At 39.7% G+C, this 14,429-nt stretch overlaps 1 long non-coding RNA gene across 3 annotated transcripts in view; it reads left to right on the forward strand.

The window, feature by feature from the left end:
- Positions 1-2,667: 2,667 nt before the first annotated feature.
- The window catches only part of LOC309616043, a 33,665-nt gene continuing 21,903 nt past the window's right edge, over positions 2,668-14,429 (forward strand). For all 3 annotated transcript variants that reach the window (XR_014237230.1, XR_014237231.1, XR_014237232.1), the window contains exon 1: positions 2,668-6,160. This is a non-coding gene — a long non-coding RNA (uncharacterized lncRNA). The remainder of the gene's footprint in view (positions 6,161-14,429) is intronic.

Consider the following 14,429-nt stretch of genomic DNA (forward strand, 5'->3'; position numbering starts at 1 on the left):
TACTTTACCAAATTCATTGATTAACTCTAGGAGTTTTCTGGTAGCATCTTTAGGATTCTCTATGTATAGTATCATGTCATCTGCAAATAGTGACAGCTTTACTTCTTCTTTTCTGATTTGGATTCCTTTTATTTCTTTGTCTTCTCTGATTGCTGTGGCTAACATTTCCAAAACTATGTTGAATAATAGTGGTGAGAGTGGGCAACCTTGCCTTGTTCCTGATCTTAGTGGAAATGGTTTCAGTTTTTCACCATTGAGGACAATGTTGGCTGTGGGTTTGTCATATATGGCCTTTATTATGTTGAGGAAAGTTCCCTCTATGCCTACTTTCTGCAGGGCTTTTATCATAAATGGGTGTTGAATTTTGTCAAAAGCTTTCTCTGCATCTATTGAGATGATCATATGGTTTTTCTCCTTCAATTTGTTAATATGGTGTATCACATTGATTGATTTGCGTATATTGAAAAATCCTTGCATTCCTGGGATAAACCCCACTTGATCATGGTGTATGATCCTTTTAATGTGCTGTTGGATTCTGTTTGCTAGTATTTTGTTGAGGATTTTTGCATCTATGTTCATCAGTGATATTGGCCTGTAGTTTTCTTTCTTTGTGACATCTTTGTCTGGTTTTGGTATCAGGGTGATGGTGGCCTTGTAGAATGAGTTTGGGATTGTTCCTCCCTCTGCTATATTTTGGAAGAGTTTGAGAAGGATAGGTGTTAGCTCTTCTCTAAATGTTTGATAGAATTCGCCTGTGAAGCCATCTGGTCCTGGGCTTTTGTTTGTTGGAAGGTTTTTAATCACAGTTTCAATTTCAGTGCTTGTGATTGGTCTGTTTATATTTTCTATTTCTTCCTGGTTCAGTCTCGGCAGTTTGTGCATTTCTAAGAATCTGTCCATTTCTTCCAGGTTGTCCATTTTATTGGCATAGAGTTGCTTGTAGTAATCTCTCATGATCATTTGTATTTCTGCAGTGTCAGTTGTTACTTCTCCTTTTTCATTTCTAATTCTATTGATTTGAGCCTTCTCCCTTTTTTTCTTGATGAGGCTGGCTAATGGTTTATCAATTTGGTTTATCTTCTCAAAGAACCAGCTTTTAGTTTTATTGTCCTTTGCTACTGTTTCCTTCATTTCTTTTTCATTTATTTCTGACCTGATCTTTATGATTTCTTTCCTTCTGCTAGCTTTGGGGTTCTTTTGTTCTTCTTTCTCTAATTGCTTTAGGTGCAAGGTTAGGTTGTTTATTCGAGATGTTTCCTGTTTCTTGAGATAGGCTTGTATTGCTATAAACTTCCCTCTTAGCACTGCTTTTGCTGTGTCCCATAGGTTTTGGGTCGTTGTATCTCTATTGTCATTTGTTTCTAGGTATTTTTTGACTTCCCCTTTGATTTCTTCAGTGATCACTTCGTTATTAAGTAGTGTATTGTGTAGCCTCCAGGTGTTTGTATTTTTTACAGATCTTTTCCTGTAATTGATATCTAGTCTCATAGCATTGTGGTCGGAAAAGATACTTGATACGATTTGAATTTTCTTAAATTTCCCAAGGCTTGATTTGTGACCCAAGATATGATCTATCCTGGAGAATGTTCCATGAGCACTTGAGGAAAATGTGTATTCTGTTGTTTTTGGGTGGAATGTCCTATAAATATCAATTAAGTCCATCTTGTTTAATGTATCATTTAAAGCTTGTGTTTCCTTATTTATTTTCATTTTGGATGATCTGTCCATTGGTGAAAGTGGGGTGTTAAAGTCCCCTACTATGATTGTGTTGCTGTCGATTTCCCCTTTTATGGCTGTTAGTATTTGCCTTACGTATTGAGGTGCTCCTATGTTGGGTGCATAAATATTTACAATTGTTATACCTTCCTCTTGGATAGATCCCTTGATCATTATATAGTATCCTTCTTTGTCTCTTGTAATATTCTTTATTTTAAAGTCTATTTTGTCTGATATGAGAATTGCTACTCCAGCTTTCTTTTGATTTCCATTTGCATGGAATATCTTTTTCCATCCCCTCACTTTCAGTCTGTATGTGTCTCTAGGTCTGAAGTGGTTCTCTTGTAGACAGCATATAGATGGGTCTTGTTTTTGTATCCATTCAGCCAGCCTGTGTCTTTTGGTGGGAGCATTTAATCCATTTACATTCAAGGTAATTATCGATATGTATGTTCCTATTCCCATTTTCTTAAATGTTTTGGGTTTGTTGTTGTAGGTGATTTTCTTCTCTTGTGTTTCTTGCCTAGAGAAGTTCCTTTAGCATTTGTTGTAAAGCTGGTTTGGTGGTGCTGAACTCTCTCAGCTTTTGCTTGTCTGTAAAGGTTTTAATTTCTCCATCACATCTGAATGAGATCCTTGCTGGGTAGAGTAATCTTGGTTGTAGGTTTTTCTCCTTCATCACTTTAAGTATATCCTGCCACTCCCTTCTGGCTTGCAGAGTTTCTGCTGAAAGATCAGATGTTAACCTTATGGGGATTCCCTTGTGTGTTATTTGTTGTTTTTCCCTTGCTGCTTTTAATATGTTTTCCTTATATTTAATTTTTGACAGTTTGATTAATATGTGTCTTGGCGTGTTTCTCCTTGGGTTTATCCTGTATGGGACTCTCTGTGCTTCCAGGACTTGATTGTCTCTTTCCTTTCCCATATTAGGGATGTTTTCAACTATAATCCCTTCAAATATTTTCTCAGTCCCTTTCTTTTTCTCTTCTTCTTCTGGGACCCCTATAATTCGAATGTTGGTGCATTTAATGTTGTCCCAGAGGTCTCTGAGACTGTCCTCAGTTCTTTTCATTCTTTTTTCTTTATCTTGCTCTGCAGTAGTTATTTCCACCATTTTATCTTCCAGGTCACTTATCCTTTCTTCTGCCTCAGTTATTCTGCTATTGATCCCATCTAGAGTATTTTTAATTTCATTTATTGTGTTTTTCATTGTTGCTTGGTTCCTCTTTAGTTCTTCTACATCCTTGTTAAATGTTCCTTGCATTTTGTCTATTCTATTTCCAAGATTTTGGATCATCCTTACTATCATTATTCTGAATTCTTTTTCAGGTAGACTACCTATTTCCTCTTCATTTGTTAGGTCTGGTGTGTTTTGACCCTGCTCCTTCATCTGCTGTGTGTTTTTCTGTCATCTCATTTTGCTTATCTTACTGTGTTTGGGGTCTCCTTTTCACAGGCTGCAGGTTCATAGTTCCCGTTGTTTTTGGTATCTGTCCCCAGTGGCTAAGGTTGGTTCAGTGGGTTGTGTAGGCTTCCTGGTGGAGGGAACTAGTGCCTGTGTTCTGGTGGATGAGGCTGGATCTTGTCTTTCTGGTGGGCACGTCCACGTCTGGTGGTGTATTTTGGGGTGTCTGTGGCCTTATTATGATTTTAGGCAGCCTCTCTGCTAATGGATGGGGCTGTGTTCCTGTCTTGCTAGTTGTTTGGCATAGGGTGTCCAGCACTGTAGCTTGCTGGTCGTTGAGTGAAGCTGGGTCTTGATGTTGAGATGGAGATCTCTGAGAGATTTTTGCCGTTTGGTATTACGTGGAGCTGGGAGGTCTCTTGTGGACCAGTGTCCTGAAGTTGGCTCTCCCACCTCGAGGCACGGCCGTGATGCCTGGCTGGAGCACCAAGAGCCTTTCGTCCACACAGCTCAGAGTAAAAGGGAGAAAAAATAGAAAGAAAGAAAGAGGCTATAATATAGTGAAGTAAAATAAAGCTATTATAAAGCAAAGCTATACAGACAAAAATCTCACCCAGAAGCATATACATATACACTCACAAAAAAAGGAAAAGGGGAAAAATTAATATATCCTGCTCCCAAAGTCCACCTCCTGAATTTGGGATGATTCGTTGTCTATTCAGGTATTCAACAGATGCAGGCACATCAAGTTGTTTGTGGCGTTTTAATCCGCTGCTCCTGAGGCTGCTGGGAGAGATTTCCCCTTCTCTTCTCTGTTCGCACAGCTCCTGGGGTTCAGCTTTGGATTTGGACCCGCCTCTGCATGTAGGTCGCCTGAGGGCGTCTGTTCCCCGCAAAGACAGGACGGGGTTAAAGGAGCCGCTGCTTCGGGGGCTCTGGCTCACTCAGGCCGCGGGGAGGGAGCGGTACGGAGGAGGCGGGGCGAGCCTGCGGCGTCAGAGGCCGGCGTGACGTTGCACCAGCCTGAGGCGCGCCGTCCGTTCTCCCGGGGAAGCTGTCCCCGGATCACGGGACCCTGGCAGTGGCGGGCTGCGCAGGCTCCCGGGAGGGGCGGTGTGGAGAGTGACCTGTGCTCGCACACAGGCTTCCTGGTGGCGGCAGCAGCAGCCTTAGCGTCTCACGCCCGTCTCTGGGGTCCGCGCTGGTAGCCGCGGCTCGCGCCAGTCTCTGGAGCTCGTTTAGGCGGCGCTCTGAATCCCCTCTCCTCGCGCACCAGGAAACAAAGAGGGAAGAAAAAGTCTCTTGCCTCTTCGGCAGCTGCAGACTTTTTCCCGGACTCCCTCCCGCCCAGCTGTGGTGCACTAACCCCTTCAGGCTGTGTTCACGCCGCCAACCCCAGTCCTCGCCCTGCGATCCGACCAAAACCCGAGCCTCAGCTCCCAGCCCCGCCCGCCCCGGCGGGGGAGCAGACAAACCTCTCGGGCTGGTGAGTGCTGCTCGGCGCCGAGCCTCTGTGCGGGAATCTCTCCGCTTTGCCCTCCGCACCCCTGTGGCTGCGCTCTCCTCCGTGGCTCCGAAGCTCCCCCCCTCCGTCACCCACAGTCTCCACCCACGAAGGGGCTCCTAGTGCGTGGAAACCTTTCCTCCTTCACGGCTCCCTCCCACTGGTGCAGACCCCGTCCCTATTCTTTTGTCTCTGTTATTTCTGTTTTCTTTTGCCCTACCCAAGTACGTGGGGAGTTCCTTGCCTTTTGGGAGGTCTGACGTTTTCTGCCAGCGTTCAGTGGGTGTTCTGTAGGAGCAGTTCCACGTGTAGATGTATTTCTACTGTATCTGTGGGAAGGAAGGTGATCTCCGCGTCTTACTCTTCCGCCATCTTCCGAAAACGCCCCTGTAGTACTTTCTGACACCTCTCCATGGTAACTTTTATTTTATCTTGCAGAGCTTCACAATTTCATTTATTTTTTTTTGCTGTCATTTTTTAGAGGAAAAAAAGAGAAACAATGGTGTCATAAATTAGCAAAATTTGAGATTTTACCAGTTAGCTAAAATTTGTATAAGTCTTTTGTGGTTGTTTGTTTTGCCTTTAAGAAAATGACAATCTTTGGAAGTTACTTAGTGGAAGAAATGTCTTTTTGTGTTTGATATTTACTTCTGTAGCTGTCACTGTTTATATATTTTTTTAATTAAAAGACACATTTACTTACTTAAACTTAGAGGAATCAGTTTCTTTAGAATGTGTGTAAACGATTAGGAAATTTCATTTATGTGATGGATATTCCTGACAAAATTTTTGGTAGCAGCCCAAAGAGAGTTGTAGTTCCATTTACAATGGGAAAGGTGGTATCACATTGGTGAGTGAGGCCTATTGCTTTAAGTAATAATGAGCTTTCTCTCGGGCCCATAGTGTAAAAGGGATTTTTAAGCATTGCAAAACAGAAACCACATAGACATGTTATACTGCTTAAATCTGAGGTCTGACCCTGTATCCAGCGACTCATTGTATGGCTCTAAGAGTTTAGATATGGCTAAAACCTTCAAGGAACCTTGGTCACTAGGCCAGTCATTCTCATCCTCTAGTAAGGATCAATGATGGTTTTGTTTCATTTGTTTGCATATTGGTTTATTTCTGGTATCATTGTGAATTCATGGATTTAAACATATTTACAGTGTGTTATGGACTGAATGTGTTTCCCCAACATTCATATGTTGAAATCCTATCCCCTAATGTGATAGTATTAAGAGGTGGAGCCTTTGGAAGGTAATTAGGACTAGATAAGGTCATGAGGGTAGAACCCTAACGAGTGGGATTTGTGCCCTTTTACGACTCACAAAAGAGCTTGCTTCCTCTCTCTGTTCTCCACCATGTTAAGGCACAAGGAGAAGTTAGCTGTCTGCAACCCTGAAGAGGCTCTCCAGACCTGCCCATGCTGGCCCCCCAATTTTGGATTTCCAGCCTCCAGGTCGGTGAGAAATTTCTGCTGTTTATAAGCTGCCCAGTCTACGTTATTTCTGTTACGGCAGCCGAGACATACTAAGGTACCGTGTTTTAATCCTTTGTACTTATTAATGGACAAATTTTCTCACCTTTGGCTGGTAGGAGCCAATTCAGACAGGCTCTTTTAGTGTGAAAAACATCCCCTGATCCCCTTCAGTATTTACAGACAACATTCTGGGTATAATTGTATCATGGCAAATGGGTTGGGCGTTGTTTCTAATCTTTTCAGTGGGCACAGTAGGAAATAGTATATTTTCCGTAAATAAAATATAAATAAATAAATAAATACTATGTTCAGGGCAAAAAAATACAGCATAATACAGTTATGGTTCAAATCCAAGCCTATAAAGTTTTCATTTAACCTCATCAATTTTATATTTGTATATCCTTTCAACTCTGCTGAAAATCTCACGTAAGGACTTATTTGCTATTGTTCACAAAACATACAGAAAAATCTCAGAATAATCATATTAACATTTCTTCTAACAAAAAAATCGTTGAAAACAGTGTACGAATTTTTTTCCACAGTGCTTTTGCCTCCGCATCTATCCCACTAGGGCCAATCATTTTACTGTTTTTTAAAGTCACTTGGAATAACTCTTCTCGGTGTGGTTTTGTCACCAAATAGATATACAGTTAAGGCGGTCCATTTTATTTTACTTTCAATTCTAAGTGATTACCTTTTAATTTATTTAAATGTTGTTGAAACACACTATTTACATGGCTCCAAAGTAAAAACTACAACGTGAGGTATGTTCAAAGCAGTCTCACTTATATCCTCCCTCTCCTCTCGTTCCCCTTAAATCAGTCCAGCCCTTGTACTCAGAATGGTCTCTTGAAAATACAAATCCTGTCACCCTGCCCCCCTCCCTTCCTGCTTGAGGACATTTGCTCACTGCTCCAGCCACTTCGCAAAGGTCAGCTGGCTTCTGCATGAGCGAGCCTTTGCCCACCTCTCCAGCCTCATGCTTCATCCTTCCTCTTGATGCTCCAACTAAAATGGAATTCATTCAGAGTCTTGAAAGCACCAACCTCAGTAGCACTTCTGGGTCTTTGCCAATCTCATTCCCTCTGTCTGAAACACTCACATTGCCCAGAGTCTGTGTGTGGGTCTGTCTAAATCCTACTCACCCTCTGGTATCAGCCTATTCGCGACCATCTCCAGGAATCCTCTACCTGAATCAGGGTCCTCTTGTGTGTGCCCATGGCACTCCATGCACGTAACAACCAACACACTGGTATGTATGTAATTGCCTACTAATGTGTCTGCATTCTCTGCTGAAATGTAAGCTCTGTTAGGAGAGAGACTTTGTCTTTTTGGCTCACCATGTTATCCCCAGAGTCGAAAACCTTTCCGGACTCTAGCCCACGTGGTTTCTTTGTGTGTATCCAGGTACTTTTGTGCAGTCTACACACTGCACTAATAGCAGCCCTGCCTGGCATAAAGTATTTGCTCATTAAACAGCTGTTGAATTAATATTAATTATCCCTGGTTTTGACATTTACTTACTGATAGTTTTACTGCTAATCCTCTTTTTCTCTTTACATTTTCTTTTTAGTGTTTTAGAGCATCCTTTAACAATTAAATTCCCTAAGATGGTTACACTGCAATTTTCCAAACAACAAATTCAGGCTTGCTGTATAACTTCATTTGGGAAGGCACACGGCTTACTCCACCACACCAAGATGCCCCCAATCTATCAAAAGAGGACATGTGCTTTTTATTTGAAATATGACTCCTGTTCTCAGCTCTTTGAAGGAATAAGTGGGTAGTATAGGAGAAGACACAGCTGGGTCCATTACTGTTTGTTGTACAGATAGCAGGCCCTGAACTTCATCTATTCTAAAGTGTGGGGAAATTTGGAAGCATAAAGTTTACAATCACAACCGTGCAGTTTGAGCCCCACTGTTCCTTTTATTAAAGCATGTCCTTGTGGCTAATCTGCCTTGTGGAACTCAGAACTGCCTGGGAGTTGGGAAAAGACCCTCTTCACGTACAGCGAACCTTTAGAATAATTAAAGTCATTTAAGTACAAAGCCTCCTTTTTTTCCCACATTGTTGAAAGAATTGTCAAAATACCACTTTTATCATAATTAAGGCTCTTCAAAACCCCAAGATAATCATTTTGAATGCTTCCTCCCATGTTCCATCACAACATAGTCTTGCACGACAATGAAAGTCGTGCCACATTGAACAGAAAGGACAGCTATTCTGTCTTCCCTGGGTAGGGCGCATTTTACGCCCTTTCTAGAAGGTACTTCAAATCTGGAGATAGTGCGCTGCTGAAGTATTTTTTGGAACAGTGTTTAAAGAAGAGGAAGAAAGAGTTTAAGTGCCTTACAGGGAGAATCTAGACTGAAATCTATCTCCTCTTCAAGAATTCTTTCCGAGGCTCCTTGTATTGCTTCCTAAAATATTTATGTGAGCAAATATCTTGACTTATCATAAAGTCTGGGATGACATAGTCAAACAAATTCATTTCTAAAAGAAGGTAAATTCCCAGTGGATACTGAGGTGGCCAGCTGCCATTCAACATTTAGATCTGTTAACAGTAGTAAGTAAATATTAGTGAAAGCAGTTTTCTCATTGACTTCAAGAACGGGCAAATATATGATCATGGAAATAATTCTCTGAAGAATAGATTTAAAGATTTGTGTTAAGAAAGACTAAAAGTGACTCTTTCACATGGTACCGAAAGCAGGAGCGAAGCTTTGAGATTCCCCAGAAAATTCATTTTTCCTTTTCTGAACTTAGAAGATTTTATAAAAAAAAAAACAAACAATTTTTAACTGTATAAATAGTATACAATGTCAACTGTATAATTGATATACAGTAAACTACGTATTTAACGTGTACAACTTGATGAGTCTGGATATCTGTATATACTCATGAAACCATCACCACAATCAACGTAACAGATAACAACCAACTCCTCCGAAGATTCCTCATGTACCTTTGGGGATTTTTTTGGTAAGAGCACTCACCATAAATCTATCAACTTAACACATTGTTACATGTATTGTACCGTATTGTTGACTATGGGCACTGGGTTGTACAGCAGATGTTTAGAACTATTCATCTTGCATAATTGAAACTTTATACCAACTGAACAACTACTCCCCATTTCCCTTTCTCCCTGGCCCCTGGTAACCGCCATTCTATTCTCTGCTTCTTTGAATTTGACTTATCTAGCTACTTTATAGAACTGGAATCGTACAGTATGTATCCGTTTGTGACTGCCTTATTTTATTCCAGGTTCATCCATGTTGTCACAACTGGCAGGATTTCCTTATTTTTAAGGCTGAGAAATATTCCATTGTGTGTATATATACCACATTTTTTTTGTATCCATTCATATGTTGACGGGAATGTTGGCTATTTCCATAACTTGGCTATTGTGAACAGTACTGCAATGACACAAGAATGCAGATATTGCTTAGAGATCCTGATTTCAATTCTTTTTGGTATATATCCCAAATGGGGATGCTGGATCGTATGGTAGTTCTATTTTTAACTTTTTGAAGATAAAGATGTCCGAGAGGAAGTGAAGCTGGCAAAAAAAAAAAAAAAAAAAAAAAAAAAAACCTTCACGTTAAAGGAATACCCAGTGATATTTCATGACACTGAAGGCACAAAGAAGACAATGTTGAAAGGTGATCCAATCTTAGAAAGGAGTATGACAATTCAACAAGGCATGGAAAAGATGCTTTCTCCATGCATGTTGTAACTTCTACAATGAGAAGAAAGTAAGCTCTGTTCAAGTTACTCTTGATATGTTTTTACAAAAAAATGAAAAACTTTCATTGTCAATGTGTCTAGTGTTTTCATTTATAGTATACTAAATTCATACTATTTTACTATTCATATTTTCACTATTTCCCTTTATGTTTACAAGTGACATGGAGAGCTTTTAATGTTTCAACAAAAAGTATTAAAGATCAAGAAGCAATTATAATTTTCCCCATTGATTTTTTTTTAACATCTTTATTGGAGTATACTTCCTTTACAATATTGTGTTAGTTTCTACTGTATAACAAAGTGAATCAGCTATACGTACACATATATCCCCATATCTCCTCCCTCCTGCGTCTCCCTTCCATGTTCCCTATCCCACCGCTCCAGGTGGTCACAAAGCACCGAGCTGATCTCCCTGTGCTATGCGGCTGCTTCCCACTAGCTATCTATTTTACATTTGGTAGTGTATATATGTCCATGCCACTCTCTCACTTTGTCCCAGCTTACCCTTCCCCCTCCCTCTGTCCTCAAGTCTATTCTCAATGTCTGTGTCTTTATTCCTGTCCTGTCCCTAGGTTATTCAAAACCATTTTTTTTTTTTTAGATTCCATATATATGTGTTAGCATATCGTATTTGTTTTTCTCTTTCTGGCTTACTTCACTCCGTATGACAGTCTCTAGGTCCATCCACCTCACTACAAATAATTCAATTTCATTTCTTTTTATGGCTGAGTAACATTCCATTGTATATATGTGCCACATCTTCTTTATCCATTCATCGGTTGATGGACACTTAAGTTGCTTCCATGTCCTGGCTACTGTAAATAGTGCTGCAATGAACATTGTGATACATGACTCTTTTTGAATTATGTTTTCTCAGGGTATATGCCCAGTGGTGGGATTCCTGGGTCGTATGGTAGTTCTATTTTTAGTTTTTTAAGGAACCTCCATACTGTTCTCCATAGTGGCTGTATCAATTTACATTCCCACCAACAGGGCAAGAGGGTTCCCTTTTCTCCACACCCTCTCCAGCATTTACTGTTTCTAGATTTTTTGATGATGGCCATTCTGACCAGTGTGAGGTGATACCTCATGGCAGGTTTGATTTGTATTCCTCTAATGATTAATGATGTTGAGCATCCTTTCATGTGCTTGTTGGAAATCTATATATCTTCTTTGGAGAAATGTCTATTTAGGTCTTCTGCCCATTTTTGGATTGGGTTTTTTGTTTTTTTGATATTGAGCTGCATGAGCTGCTTGTATATTTTGGAGATTAATCTTTTGTCAGTTGCTTCGTATGTAAATATTTTCTCCCATTCTGAGGGTTGTCTTTTCTTCTTGTTTATGGTTTCCTTTGCTGTGCAAAAGCTTTTAAGTTTCATTAAGTCCCATTTGTTTATTTTTGTTTTTAGTTCCACTTCTGTAGGAGGTGGGTCAAAAAGGATCTTGCTGTGATTTATGTCATAGAGTGTTCTCCCTATGTTTTCTTCTAAGAGTTTGATAGTGTCTGGCCTTATATTTAGGTGTTGAATCCATTTTGAGTTTATTTTTGTGTATGGTGTTAAGGAGTGTTCTAATTTCATTCTTTTACATGTAACTGTCCAGTTTTCCGAGCACCACTTACTGAAGAGGGTATCTTTTCTCCATTGTATATTCTTGCCTCCTTTATCAAAGATAAGGTGACCATATGTGCATGGGTTTATCTCTGGGATTTGTATCCTGTTCCATTGATCTATATTTCTGTTTTTGTACCAGTATCATACTGTCTTGATTACTGTAGCTTTGTATTATAGTCTGCAGCCTGGGAGCCTGATTCCTCCAGCTCCATTTTTCTTTCTCAAGATTGCATTGGCTATTCGGGGTCTTTTGTGTTTCCATACAAATTGTGCAATTTTTGGTTCTATTTCTGTGAAAAATGCCATTGGTAGTTTGATAGGGATTGCATTGAATCTGTAGATTGCTTTGGGTAGTAGAGTCATTTTCACAATGCTGATTCTTCCAATCCAGGAACATGGTATATCTCTCCATATGTTTGTATCATCTTTAATTTCTTTCATAAGTGTCATATAGTTTTCTGTCTAGAGGTCTTTTGTCTCCTTAGGTAGGTTTATTCCTAGGTACTGTATTCTTTTTGTTGCAATGGTAAATGGGAGTGTTTCCTTAATTTCTCTTTCAGATTTTTCATCATTAGTGTATAGGAATGCAAGAGATTTCTGGGCATTAATTTTGTATCCTGCTACTTTACCAAATTCATGGATTAGCTCTAGTAGTTTTCTGGTAGCCTCTTTAGGATTCTCTATGTATAGTATCATGTCATCTGCAAACAGTGACAGTTTTACTTCTTTTGTTCTGATTTGGATTTCTTTTATTTTTTTTTCTTCTCTGATTGCTGTGACTAAAACATCCAAAACTCTGCTGAATAAGAGTGGTGAGACTAGAGAACCTTGTCTTGCTCCTGATCTTAGTGGAAATGGTTTCAGTTTTTCACCATTGAGAATGCTGTTGGCTGTGGGTTTGTCATATATGGCATTTATTATGCTAAAGTAAGTTCCCTCTATGCATAATTTCTAGAGGGTTTTTATCATAAATGGGTATTGAATTTGTCAAAAGCTTTTTCTGCATCTATTGAGATGATCATACGGTTTTTCTCCTTCAATTTGTTAAGATGGTGTATCACATTGATTGATTTGCATATACTGAAGGATCCTTGCATTCCTGGGATAAAGCCCACTTTATCGTGGTGTATGATCCTTTTAACGTGCTGTTGGATTCTGTTTGCTAGTATTTTGTTGAGGATTTTTGCATCTATGTTCATCAGTGATATGAGCCTATAGTTTTCTTTTCTTGTGACATCTTTCTCTGGTTTTGGTATCAGGGTGATGGTGGCCTCGTAGAATGAGTTTGGGAGTGTTCCTCCCTCTGCTATATTTTGGAAGAGTTTGAGAAGGATAGGTGTTAGCTCTTCTCTAAATGTTTGATAGGATTTGCCTGTGAAGCCATCTGGTCCTGGGCTTTTGTTTGTTGGAAGATTTTTTTTTTTTATTTTTTTTTTATTTTTATTTATTTATTTTTGGCTGTGTTGGGTCTTCATTTCTGTGCGAGGGCTTTCTCTAGTTGCGGCAAGCGGGGGCCACTCTTCATCGCGGTGCGCGGGCCTCTCACTATCACGGCCTCTCTTGTTGCGGAGCACAGGCTCCAGATGCGCAGGCTCAGTAATTGTGGCTCACGGGCCTAGTCGCTCCGCGGCATGTGGGATCCTCCCAGACCAGGGCTCGAACCCGTGTCCCCTGCATTGGCAGGCAGACTCTCAACCACTGCGCCACCAGGGAAGCCCTGTTGGAAGATTTTTAAGCACAGCTTCAATTTCAGTGCTTGTCATTGGTCTGTTTATATTTTCTATTTCTTCCTGGTTCAGTCTCGGAAGGTTGTGCTTTTCTATGAATTTGTCCATTTCTTCCAGGTTGTCCATTTTATTCCCATAGAGTTGCTTGTAGTAATCTCTCATGATCCTTTGTATTTCTGCAGTGTCAGTTGTTACTTCCCCTTTTTCATTTCTAATTCTGTTGATTTGAGTCTTTTCCCTTTTTCTCTTGATGAGTCTGGCTAATGGTTCATCAATTTCGTTTATCTTCTCAAAGAACCAGCTTTTAGTTTTATTGTCCTTTGTTATTGTTTCCTTCATTTCTTTTTCATTTATTTCTGATCTGATATTTATGATTTCTTTCCTTCTGCTAACTTTGGGGTTTTTTAATTCTTCTTTCTCTAATTGCTTTAGGTGTAAGGTTAGGTTGTTTAGTTGAGATTTTTCTTGTTTCTTGAGGTAGGATTGATTGCTATAAACTTCCCTCTTAGAACTGCTTTTGCTGCATCCCATAGGTTTTTGGGTTGCCATGTTTTCATTGTCATCTGTTTCTAGATAATTTTTGATTTCCTCTTTGATTTCTTCAGTGATCTCTTGGTTATTTAGTAGTGTATTGTTTAGCCTCCATGGGTTTGTATTTTTTACAGTTTTTTTCCTGTAATTGATATCTAGTGTCATATCATTGTGTTCAGAAACAATACTTGATATGATTTCAATTTTCTTAAATTTACCAAGGCTTGATTTGTGACCCAAGATACAATCTATCCTGGAGAATGTTCCATGAGCACTTGAGAAGAAAGTGTATTCTGTTGTTTTTGGATGGAATGTCCTATAAATATCAATTAAGTCCATCTTGTTTAATGTGTCCTTTAAAGCTTGTGTTTCCTTATTTATTTCCATTGTGGATGATCTGTCCATTGGTGAAAGTGGGGTGTTAAAGTCCCCTACTATGATTGTGTTACTGTCGATTTCCCTTTTTATGGCTCTTTGCATTTGCCTTATGTATTGAGGTGCTCCTATGTTGGGTGCATAAATATTTACAATTGTTATATCTTCTTCTTGGATTGATCCCTTGATCATTATATAGTGTCCTTCTTTGTCTCTTGTAATTGTCTTTATTTTAAAGTCTACTTTGTCTGATATGAGAATTGCTACTCTAGCTTTCTTTTGATTTCCATTTGCATGGAATATCTTTTTCCATCCCCTAACTTTT

Source organism: Balaenoptera borealis, assembly GCF_965194805.1.
Source record: "Balaenoptera borealis genome assembly, chromosome: 18".
NCBI lineage: Eukaryota > Metazoa > Chordata > Mammalia > Artiodactyla > Balaenopteridae > Balaenoptera > Balaenoptera borealis.